Here is a 13,113-nt window from a genome sequence, read left to right on the forward strand (position 1 = left end):
TGTAGTGTTCATTTAAAAAATGAAATGCAGCCATATGAACTTCTGGCTACATAATTCACGATCTCCAGAAATGTATATAGGGCCATGTTTTTAGAATAAGCATGTTGCATAGTTGGGTAAACTTGTACTGGGAGAATACAACAAATATTTTTTTTTTTACAATTCTATTTTCTGAAATAATAAAAGAAAAATGCCTCGATGGTATTACCAAAACTTTCAAATTTTTTTTTTAAAAATTGTGTGAGATTGATGACAACAGCCAGAGGGGAGAAAAATGTCAAATTTACTTTCAGTCTTTAGACGCTGAATTAGAAACACCTTGCATAAGTGGTCATTTGTTTACTTGTAATTTGATGCAAGGATTATATAATACATACATAAATGCATATTATTAATATATATAAATTCATGTTTTTTAAAAATCTAAATATTAAAAACATATTCAAGCATTTAAGATTATGATGACTTTTAAACATATCATAACAGTCTTGTCAAAACGATCCAAATAGTTTTTATTTATTTATTTATTTTTTTTATCTTTTAAAAAGAACATTGACCTAAAATTGTAAGGCAACTTACTGCAGAGGTTTTTTAAGTGACTCAAATTTTAACCCATGTCCTGCACTTGAATTAATTTAAGTTGAGTCATCTCAAATAGCTCATTTTTATTTTTATTTGTATTTATTTATTTATTTGTTTACAGTGAATATACCAGGACTACACTTCCGCATTTCCTGGACTACATTTTCATACATGCACTTCTCCCTGACACCCATGCTCATTCATCTAACTTGATTGCATTCACCACCTGAACCTTGTCATAGACTGATATCTCACCACTTATAAGCCACTCATGAACCTATCCAGTTGGCCGAGTCTTGTTTACTGTTAAGTGACATTACAACTCGTTTTCTCCCTGTCTTGTTTCTCCGTGTTTGAACCTAGCCTTGTATCCTTGTTATCCTGTTTAGCCCCCTGCCTTTCGACCTTTTGCCTGTTTACTGTTTATGATTCTGGACTGCCTATATTACCCGTTTGCACCTGTATGACCATTGCTTGGTTGACAAAGAACAAACCTGCATATTGGATCCTACCTCAGTTGTATCTGTCACTCCCTCCCCGGTCGTTACAGTTTCTTACCGTCACAGAAACCGAAGTTTCTTCTAGCAAGTCTTTCATTGCATTTTAGAGCAAGATTTAGGGCATATACTTCAAATTATAAAGAACAAGTAGCACCATGCAGGAACAATAACTGCACAATAGTTTCTAACATTTTCTTTTAAAAATCAGCCTGTTAGTAAAATGATAAATGTTCACGCAGTTTGTTTAAAGTTTCTTTTTAGGCAGAATAAATTACAGTGAAACCATTTTGATGGATTACATTAAATTATCCATTCACAAACAAACTGCAAGTGAATATAACTCAAGCTATGATGTACATTTGTTGATTATATGTGTTCCCAGTTCAGCAATATCAACTTTTACTCAAGCTAGTGGAGTAAGCAATACTAAATCATCAAATGCCTTTTTTGTTGCTTCGGTCTGGTGTGCAAAAACCTCATAATAAGGCAGCAGAGCAGTTCTTATTTTACTTTACAAGCCCTCAGGGTTTCCCTCGGAAAGGAAACGAGTTGAACCAGAGAGTGCTGTTAATGTCTGGCTTTGAGTCATGACACTGACTCTGAAAGACCATGCAGCCACTGGGTCTCTGCTTTTGGCATCACTTATTCTTCCTGGAAATGGCCTTTTAAAAGAGCTCTTAACTCCAAGACCCACTTTATACACTGGACTTGTTTTACAAGCCAGCCCGACAGCTGCTGAATTAAAGGAACATTTCCAACTTTGGATGAGAAGCAACAATGTAATGAGAATATGAATTTGGAATAAGGAGTCATGCTAGTATGAGATTGAGGAGTTGAATTAAGTTTAATAGAATTAAAGCAATATTTTTTTTAAATAAAAAGGATTAATATTCAGACCTTTGACATTAAAACATGAATATATAAAAGGTCCGAATATTGTTGACTCTAATAAAATATTGCTTTAGATATTCCTTATTTGTGAAATAAATAAATGAATAAATGTAAATAAGGTTTTTGATAAGCAAAATATATTTGTATTTGTATTATATAAGCTGTGCATTTATGGCTTAACATCACTGCTGGTAAGAGAGTGTTTTGTGAATTATAAGTGATCATTCATTCATTTTCTTGTCAGCTTCGTCCCTTTATTAATCCGGGGTCGCCACAACGGGATGAACCGCCAACTTATCCAGCTAGTTTTTACGCAGCGGATGCCTAATATATATATATATATATATATGATATATATTAATGATTGATTTTAAACAATACATCAAATGTAGGCCTAATTCTAAACTATGATTTCACCAATGAATCAAATGTTAAGTGTTTCAGATAAATCACAATAAATCATAAAAAGCACCAGATACTTTCTCAAATTCATTGCTAAAAAGTATTTATGTTTCTTCAGCTTTAGTTTTCCCTTCACTTCACTTCTTAGATAAGAGAAGCCCAAACTAGGGCCCATAGGCCAAAGTTGGCTCATGGTAACCTTTGGCTTAATCATCTTTCTTAATCACCCATCTAAGAAGAAGAGGGAAAATGATAGGAAGGTTAGGGCCAATGCCTTCAACCGAGCTCTTTATTTCTATTTTTAAGGTAAACTTTTGTTTGTTTGTTTAATTCTTAAGATACAAAGAAACAATTAAATAAAATGTTTCAAATAAATGTTGCTCATGAATCAGATTTAAAAAAAAGTAAGGATTCTCGATGAGCAAATCAATTCAATGTATTCAGTATCGAATACAAGTGTGTTTGTTTTTATTGTACTATGTTCATTATAAAATGTAAAAAAGTATATATAATTGTTATTACGATTACAGTATTTTTTCAATTTATTGTAAAATATTGATTAATTAGGGAATTACCATGGTGTAATACTTTGGTTTATTTAATTTCGGCCCACCACCTTCAGTCAACTTTGGTTTTTGGCCCTTTATGAGAAAAAGTTTAGGCACCTGTCTTAGATCATGTCTTGTTGTAGTAGGCCTATTGATGAATTTACAGGCTGAAGCTCACTTACTCCATAATAGCAAGTTATTAATAGCGACATCTGGCTATATTGACCTGAGTATGTGGCTGTAGTTTGAATTAATGAATTGTCTTTGAAAGACACATCACTTCATCAAGACAATAGGAAGGTCATTCATTCATTCATTCATTCATTCATTCATTCATTCATTCATTCATTCATTCATTTTCTTTTCGGCTCAGTTCACTTATTCATTTTGTTGTTGGCTTAGTCCCTTTATTAATCCGGGGTCGCCACAGCCGAATGAACCACCAACTTATCCAGCAAGTTTTTTACGCGGTGGATGCCCTTCCAGCCACAACCCATCTCTGGGAAATAGCCACACACACTCATTCACACTCATACACTACGGACAATTTACCCTACCCAATTCACCTGTACTGCATGTCTTTGGACTGTAGGGGAAACTGGAGCACCCAGAGGAAACCCACGCAAACTCCACACAGAAACGCCCACTGACCCAGCCGAGGCTTGAACCAGCGACCTTCTTGCTTTGAGGCGACAGCACTACCTACTGCACCACTGCGTCGCCAATCTAGGAAGGTCATTTTTGAACATTTTTGAAGCTCACTTGAAAATATATATATATACACCCAAAATAGAAAATAAATAAATTATATATCATTACATTGCAGACAATACAACAAACATTATATATATATTTTAAATTAACATGTATTGCAATTTTGGTTCTTGCAACACATTTAAAAAAAAATTGGAATAGTAAAGCAGTTACTAATTTGTAATGTTGCCATTAAGTGGTTCGGGTGTCATTTTGTCCTATTCTTCCTGCAATCAAGTCTCACAGGCAACAGTAAAGGGTCTTTTTTGTCACATTTTGTGCTTCAAAATGGGCCACACATACTCTATAGAGACAGGTCGGGACCACAGACTGGACTTTGTAATGTGTGCAGAATGTGATTTTGCATTGTTTTATTGAAATATGCATGAGCATCCCTGGAAAATAAGGCATATTTTGTATGTAATTAATTGGGGTGCTATACAATATATGATATACAAATATGATATACAATATCATATGTGTACAATTGTTTTCGATTAAATAGCCGATAACACTTTAGATTAGGTCATTCATGTTAATAACCACTGGCTTATTACCTGCTGATTATTAATATAGTAACTGGTCATTAGAAGTTATAAAGTATGATCTTATTTGATATCCTTAATCCTTCCCTAAACCTAAACCCGACTTCTACCTTACTAATAATGAACAAACAGCTAATTAGTGGTTTATTAAGCTAGTGTTAGTTAATGGTTTGGTAATACTGCTAACTGTGATCTAAACTAAAGTGTTACCAAACAGTCTTTATATAAATTAGATAAGCTTAAATGTAAGATTTGTCAGTCAAATCATCAGCAGTTCTTTCATTGAACACAAGAGAGCAGCAGTGTACAAAAATGGAATTGAATTTCTCGACGCACATGCAATTGACCGATTTGCCAGCCATTACACATCATTTACATTAAAAGTACTCTTTACTTACCACACTCTACAAGTAAAATTTATTTTTAAACCAAACAACATGTGCCAGATAGTAAAGATCATAAAAAAATATCATGTATCTGTCTCAAGGTGTTCTTGCTCTAAATGAAATATTTAAAAAATCAGATCATCAGCTTGGATATAATGTTGACACCAGTGGTGCCACTCCACCAGCTAATTAAGTGGTGAACTCTTCTCTGCGTTTCCATTGGAAACAGACCCCTAAATAAATGCTGAAGTGGCTTGGCAGGAGAAGGTCTCTTCTGTCTGTATGCCATAACCACAGTTGGTGAGGAGGAGAGCTTTTCTCATGTTCATAATGGAGCAACTGTGCTGTCCCACGTGAGTCAATTAGTATTACAAAGAATTAAAGAAACCTTATATGGTGGATGAAGGAGCTGCCAAATGTTACTGAATAAAAAATAAATAATTTAACAGGAAAAAAGATTGTCATAGGCACGTCACGATATCTTACATAAGCCAATGCTGTTCTTCATTAACTATTTGTTGGACTAGTATAAAAGAACATGGATTTTGCATTTCAAGGTAAGCTTACTGACGCTACATTTTTTGTTGTGATTAATTGCTAAAGCTTTTATAACGATATACAGAATTGACTTAAGCTGCAATAAAGTGACTTCAACAGGTAAAATCATTTTAAAAATGCTATATTGTATATATTAATTCATATTAAACAAATTATGTTGCAGAAATATAAAAAAGTACACTTTAAAAATTAACACTTTACAATAAACTCTCATTAGTAAATGTTAGAAATTTTATTAAAATCAACAATGAGAAGAAAAAGATTTATTATATTTATGACTATGTTCTTTTGAGTAAGGTAATTTTAATAGGTATTAACTCAATTTTATAAAATAATTATGACTTCTAATCAGATTATGAACTAAGAAATTTATTCATTCATTTTCCTTCGTCCCTTTACTCATTAGGGTCGCCACAGCAGAATGAACCACCAGCTTATCCAGCATATGTTTTACACAGCTGATGCCCTTCCAGCTGCAACCCAGTACTGGGAAACATACATACACACTCATTCACACACATACACTACGGCCAATTGAGTTTATTCAATTCACCTATAGCGCATGTCTTTGGACGGGAAACCGGAGTACCCGAAGGAAACTCACACGAACATGGGGAGAACATGCAAACTCCACACTGAAGTGCCAAATGATCTAGCCTGGATCCCAACCAGCGACCTTCTTGCTGTGAGGCGACAGTGCTAACCACTGGGTCACCCTAAATAAGAAATTAACATAATCAAATATTAACAAAGGCATTTGTAGAGTCTGAGTTTACTTGATGAACTAAGTTTAACTATTGGAGCCTTATTGCAGCGCTAGCTTTTTTAAATTTCAGCAGTCACCCAGATTAACAGGTGAAAAGGTTCATGCTTGAACTATTATAGTTTTTCTCAGTGGCTTTAGTGCATTTCTCACAACACTATTTACATTTGCACAACAGGTAATACAAATCTCATAGTAGCAGTTTCTCTTTTCTTCCTACAAATTGCAAATGCTTTTGGACATGCATTAATTGCTTTCATACAACTCACTGCTGTTTATAACATTATCATTTGCTTATGTCATGTCAGTCAAAATTAACTAAACTTGTGAATGCTGAATAGTCATTCCATATAAAACCAATCGTCCTCATTTCATTACTTGAGTCATTACATACAAAAATGTTGAACTAGTTGGCAAAATCTGTCAAGAATTTTTTCCCCCTAAAAATGTCTTCTAAATTGAACAATTTCATGAATAATTTACAAACCTATGTATGTTGTAGGTTCAGTTCCGTTTTCAGTATGTTCTGCAATATTGTTTATAGTTGTGCACACCTCTACCCAAAGGAAGCTTATGTTTGGTGTAAATAAGGGTGTATGTATTCTTTTGCACAATGCTGTGAATAAATTAGAATTGCAAAGAGCAAATGCAGATATAATCAATGTCTTGTACTCAGATACCTCACTAAATGCATTGATGTCTAACTTTACTTTTGTTACACACTTCCTCAAAATTCTAAAGACAGCACTATATACTACTGGCACAGCCATTTGAAAAGTTTTGCATTGGAAAAAATGTACAGAGTAAACTGTCATAATGAAGACAGGACAAAGCCATTTGTCAGGACTTTTTATCTTGATGACACTGACACTTTCATTGACATGAATACTTGCTTTTGAGTAATGAGCTGTTCATTTTGAGCAAATGACACACTTTTGCAGGTTATCATCTAGGTTTTGCAGTTTGTATTAATTGCTTTGAGAAATGCATGAACTGTTGTGCAAATGTAAATAGTGTTGTGAGAAATGCACCAAAGCCACTGAGAAAAACTAATTTAAAGCTAATTAACCAATAATCTTTAATCATTTGGGGCTGCTATGGACACCACTGTGAATACAATGTGACTACTCTAAAAAACACCCTGAATGTTTAAATAATAAATAATTATTGACAGTATGTTGAAGTGGCCACAATATAAGTATTGTGCATTTTCATTACCACAATATATTGAATGATTAGATATCAACATATGTCTATTTAAATGATCATTTGCATTTACTTTTGCTCTCGTTTGCCCCTGGTGATAATTTAGTCAAATCATGTGAATTCTTAACGATTTTAAGAAAATAAATCATTAATTACGAGTTTTCAGATCAAAATTGTGATTTAAAAGGTGATTTACTTTAAAACATTTCAAAAAAACAGGTTTGATGTGTTGGAATTAACAGAGCCACAGAAATCATAAATTTATTAATTTCCCTTTAGCTTATTCCCTTATTTATCAGGGGCCACCCACGGTGGAATGACCCGCTAACTATTCCAGCATATGTTTTATGCAGCGGATGTCCTTCCAGCCACAACCCAGTACTGGGAAACCCCCATACACCCCATACACATTCAAATACAGACACCATGAACAATTTTAGTTTATCCAATTCACCTATAGTGCATAAGTGGACTGTGGGGCAAACCGGAGCACCCGGAGGAACCTACACTAACATAGGAAGAACATACAAACTCCACACAGAAATGCCAACTGCCTACTGGACTCGAACCAGCGACCTTCTTGCTGGCAGGTTGCCATTTTTTTAAATAAGCTTATGACAAATTCAGAAAATAACTACAGCATCTTAAAATAAAATTTTCATTCATTAATTTTTTTTCCAGCTAGTCCCTTTATTAATCTGGGGTCGCCACAGCGGTATGAACCACCAACTTTTCCAGTATATGTTTTACACAGCTGCCCTTCCAGCTGCAATTGGGAATTGGGAAACATCCATACACACTCACCCACACTACAGTACACTACACTACAGACAATTTTTAACTTACCCAATTCACCTATACCACATGTCTTTGGGCTTGCGGGGCAAAGCGGAGCACCCAGAGGAAACCCATGCCAACACAGGGAGAACATGCAAACTCTAAATAAAATTATATTAAATTGTAAACTTTTAAGAATCCAAACACACTGTAAACAATTTAACATAAGTTCAACCCTGAAGATAACCTACATGAAGGTTGAAACAACGACAGCATATGTTTTGACTTTTAACCTCTAACTTTTTATAAAAATGTATTATTATAATTAAATGTCATAAAGAATATTAAAAGATATTAGTTAAAGAATCAGGAAAATATTATGAGAATGACACAACGAAAGCATTTTAAAAGCTTTGGAATTGTAAGAAGAGTATTTAGGGTTTAAAGTGATGATTAATTCTAAAGCGAAAAGGTCAACAAGAAACCTGATTGAACAATGTGAACAGGGTAATGTGCTTACGAACTGTGAGAACCATCAAAAAATATAAGCTTGTTACCATATTTTATTGAGAATTGAAATAATCATAGCTTTTAGGATTTGCAAATTGCACCCTCTGAAATTATAATTTTGGTTTAGAAATTGTGCTTGCCTATTCTGCTTTATAATTCAAATTAAAGACCTTGGCAGAGAGAAGTTTGAGCATTAACACTGTCATTTGATTGTGCATAGACTGGACTATGTCTTTTCTAACAGAACAAATCTGAATTGAAAATGGGTTTTGAGGAGAAAGGTTTATGCAGAATTGGCTGGAATTTAGTATTAAGATTTTGAATTTTATATGAATGTCTTTTGATCAGTAAAAAAATAAAGGCACTTCCAGTTCTTTCACATTAAATTCAGACATTCTCTCTTACAATACATTATTAAACTTCAGAATGTCAAATGTTGCTGAGAAGCTTATAATAAAAAATGTAGGTATGTGAGGAAAAACTGTTTAAAAATGTGCGTAGGTGGGCAGTGTGAGTTGGAAAAACCAAGTGTTTTAAGGCTACATCTACTCTAATCCGGATAAAAAATCCCCACTAAAACAACTGAAAAGACTTTCATTCAATATTGTACATGCACACAAATGTAAGATGCTTTTACCTGCATCATCTGCCTGCGTTTATTTACTTTCTGTCTCTTTGAAACTAAATGTCCCAGCTGTTATCTGGTTCCGCCACTGAACAACAGCTCCAAGTCAACATTTCGTGTCCTTTAAAGAGAGGCAATATAGAGCGCGTACAAAGTCACATTAATCTTTAATAAAGTTAACAAAATGTTCAGAATTTAAAAAATCTGCTTCACAATGTCATCTACGATGTTAGCTGAATTGGTCACATGAGTGCGTCACATGACAAAAATGCCAAAGTTTCAGTTTTTACAGTCCAAACTGCAACACAGAAACAAAGTTTTCAAATGTATCCACTTTTGACTATGTTTTCAAAAAGATACATATTCAATTCCTAAAAATGCAGTCTAAAGGCTGATTTATACTTATGCATCAAGCACACGTGTATGGTCCGGCACAGCCTTTGCTCTGTCTCACAGCCCTCACTGTGGCTGAAGCGCACCTCTCAAAAAATGTAACTACATGTTGCAAATTGGTCAGCTTGGTAGTGGCAGTGCTGAGAGCAGCAAGCCTGATGTAGTGAGTGTTTACAATTGTTGAGTCCCGTAAAAGAGCTCCAGATGGAAACGCTTGTTTTGTGTTTACCTTATGATTAAAGTTGTTGCACGTCAGCCAGTTCCCGTCTCTGAATAAGCGAGTTTTAGCGACTTAGCTACAGAAGTATAAACCAGCCTTAATACTGTGTTCACACCAGACGTGGATAAAGCATCAAGTGCAAGTGATTTACATGTTAAGTCAAAAAGATATCCTGCGGCAAGATTCGCATGAATGAGGCAGCAAAAAATGGTGCAATTCGAGCTAATGAAGTGGCATGAGTTAAACATTTTGCGTGCATCGCGCAAATCACTCGAGTTGGAAAATATGAAATTCAGCGGACATTCACATTGCATTAACCAATCAGGAGCTTTCTCTTGTAGAGGCGTGATTATGATGTAGTACCTTTTGTTGGTGTCCCAAGGAGTGGGGAAATTCTTTTGGTGACACCACATAACAGCTTATCAAACTGGGCTTGGCTCAGTCTGAAGCACCACTGAAAGCTTCCATCATCCAGGTATAGTTTCTGGAGAAGAAAACTCACAGAGCTGGGTGCACCTCAGAAAGGATCAACTGGATCAGACACAGCGCCAAACAAACCCATGCTGTTTTTCAGCCTTCCTAAAGCACATAAAGCACAGCTACTATCTCAATAAAATCCATGTTAGTCATTTACCAACGAAGCTAGAGTCATTAGGCAGATGTCCAGACTGATGTCCTGCCCAAATCCGTGTCTATTGTGAAGAGAATTTGACGCGAGAATGAAGTGAGTAAACTCAAAAAGTTCAAACGTCTATTTACGTGTGAATAGTGTGATATATTTGCATGTGCTGCGACTAATGTGAACATCACATTGGTGAGGACAGAAGAACAAAATAAAACGAATAATATGCGTTTTAAATGAAAATGTTTTTCATTTTAAATACATTGAGCACAAAACCACAAATATCCTTTGAATTATCTACATAATATATACATTTTTTTTTTAGAGTTTTACCATACAACTAACCAGCTGTATTCTTTTTTTAGCAAGATTTGACACCTGCCCACACTGCCAAAAGTACTAGATTTAGGCCCCGTTTACACTAATGCATTTTAGTTTGAAAACGCATAAGTTTTGCTACGGTTACGCCAACCGTCCACACTACGCCGGAGTTCTCGAGCGCCGAAAACGGAGCGTTTCGAAAACGCTGGAGAGGCCGTTTTCATTCTGAAACGCTGCTGCTCCGTCTCAGTGTGGATGAGCAAAAACGGAGACATCTGAAAACAGAGGCTTGGGGCTTTTCCTCAATATTAAGTAGCCTAACACACACAGTTCAGTCCTGCATTCTCTCCTTGTAAGTTCAGACTTTGCAAGTTTGATCAAGGCTGCAGTCTATTCTTCTCAGTTTGATATGGAAAACAGACTATACCGAGGACACATGTAAATCTTCAAAGGGAACAGTGTACTTTATAACTTCATTCACATCACCCTGGCTGCGTTGTTTCACTTTCTCAACAATAAAATGTAAACATGATTTAAGGAACTGCCTATTTTTATTTTAATATTGGCACCTTAGACAGCAGAAATGTTGAGGCGCCGTGCTGCATGAGCGTCATCTTCACTGTGTGGATATTTATAACAAAACGGAGCCTATAACAAACTGCCTCCTTTCAATTTCAGTGAATATATGAAACACCCTCTCTTTTGCTGAATATCAGTTTTAATAATCGATAATGGCCATTATAAAAGTATAACATACAATAAGTTTATACATTATAGGAAATAAAGGCAAGCGATCAGTCAATATACAGAATAGGCTACGTGGTTACATTAATCATTAACTTATCTTTGCGCTCAGCCAAAACACGTTACGTGAGAACAAGTAATAGATTCCAATGACCAAAGTCAGGGAATATGTCGTTTAATAAATATAGTGAGATTAGATCCAGCGGGAGATGCTTGATGAGAAGTCCGACTAGCAGAGCTCTCATCTGGGTAGATGGGCTGCAGCGCTTGCCCGAGAGTGTCTGTGTGGTCACGTGATGTGCGTTTTCAGCGTTTTGGTGTGGACGGAGAGCAGTTCAGAAACGCTGGGTAAAACACGAGTGTGGACGCGGATCGATTTCATTCTAAAACGCCGTTTTAAAACTAAAACGCACTAGTGTAAACGGGGCCTTAAGGACTATAGTATCCCTGTACTCAATTGGCCTTTAAATTTGTTCAATCTTAAACTCTTGGAGAATCTGTGAAGCATTGTGAAGAGAAAGATGCAAGGCCACTATTAGAGCAACCTTGGCATCATAACATCACAGCAGTGTCACAGACTGATTGCCTCATGCAAACTCACATTGGTGAATTTGTGCAAAAAATAGCCAAGACCAAGTATTAAATGTTGTACATGTTCATACTTTCTTAGTAGAAAAAGTCAAATAAATCAGCACACTGCCACTTTAGCTCTCAGAAGACACATTTTATTGGACGGTTCAACCTACAAGAGGTTCATAAGGTCATTGTAGGTTGGAACGTCATCCAATTAAATGTCTTATGAGAGCTATATAGCGGCAGTGTGATTTTTTAAAATCTTATTCTATTGATTAAGCACATGCCTTTAATATTTTCCTAGATGTGCGCAGACTTGTATATTTTTCCACATTTTTCTGTAGTCCAACATTTCTGTATTAATAATCTTTTTTTTTTTGGTCTTATTAGCAATATTCTAACTTTCTGAGATCTGGGTCTTTCATTAGCTGTTAGCCATAATCATCAAAATAAAAGAAATAAACACTTGAATTATATCAGTCTGTAGATAATGAATCTATATATGAGTTTCACTTTTTGAATTGATTTACTGAAATAAATCAGCTATTCAATGAATGTCTTAAGATGCCTCTGTATAAAAGCAGCCCATTATACTTGGGAGTGGCCATGTTTAAGGAGTTTATCGTAGGTCATATTTATACCATTTAACTAAGTAGCTGTGGGTTAAAATTTAACAGATAAGACCAACATAAGCTCATTCTGAAAATGTAGCACTATATAGATTTCTGGAGATCATAAATTATATAGCCCGAAGCATATAGCTGCATTTCGTCTTTAAAATGAACAATACGGGGTGGTATGATGTCGTTCCTGTTCATACTTACAAGCTGACCGTTTACCTCCTTATGGATGGCTTTCCCACTGTTACTAGCTTGTCCAGGTAACTCACCATGTACGTCGATGAACCTGAGACATAGAGAAGAGTTGACCATGACAACAGGCTTTGAGTCCAGCGAAGAGCAGTTCTAGAAATCAGGTAAAACAGAGGCCAAAATATAAAGTACATAACAAGGTGAAACAGTGGTAAAATCTGAAAACATTGTGTAAATCAGGCGAGGGATTTTCTTTTTTTGGATTGCTTTTGAAAACACTCTTTTTTTGGGTTTAGGGAAGGAGGAGGGTAGGTCAGTCAGTCAGTCGGCAGTCGGTCAACAGTGGCCTCACGTGGATTTATGCGAGAAGAGCTGGCACGAA

Source organism: Danio rerio, chromosome 19 (assembly GCF_052040795.2).
Source record: "Danio rerio strain M-AB ecotype USA chromosome 19, GRCz13ab, whole genome shotgun sequence".
Lineage (NCBI taxonomy): Eukaryota > Metazoa > Chordata > Actinopteri > Cypriniformes > Danionidae > Danio > Danio rerio.